The sequence below is a fragment of the Penaeus monodon genome, chromosome 23 (assembly GCF_015228065.2).
Source record: "Penaeus monodon isolate SGIC_2016 chromosome 23, NSTDA_Pmon_1, whole genome shotgun sequence".
Classification (NCBI taxonomy): domain Eukaryota; kingdom Metazoa; phylum Arthropoda; class Malacostraca; order Decapoda; family Penaeidae; genus Penaeus; species Penaeus monodon.
The window spans coordinates 27,320,976-27,321,273 of NC_051408.1; the positions used below are offsets into that span (position 1 = coordinate 27,320,976).

The window sequence follows — 298 nt, forward strand, 5'->3', positions numbered from 1 at the left end:
GCCATCATCCGTCGTTGGTTCCGAACGAACCCAACAATTCGGATAGTTCGAAAACACTGGAGCCGATATGTAAACAAACAAACGAGTCAAGTTATGCTGTTGTGGACCTATCTGTTGCAGGGGAAGTTATGGAGGTGTTGTAAACAAATGTTAAGTGAACTGAGGATACTCTCGCAACTTTAAAACCAGGAATCGGATCATAATGGTGGCCGTTTTCTTCCTGTGCCTTCTTTTCATCTTCGTGGCTCACCCCTTCCTCCGGTGCTTCCTCAGCCCCGAATGCCAAGGTGGGTTGCAG

The 298-nt window shown here is 47.7% G+C and overlaps 1 protein-coding gene across 1 annotated transcript in view; it reads left to right on the forward strand.

The window, feature by feature from the left end:
* Window positions 1–298, forward strand: part of LOC119587910 — a gene marked incomplete in the record, with an annotated part of 79,429 nt that overhangs the window by 32,222 nt on the left and 46,909 nt on the right.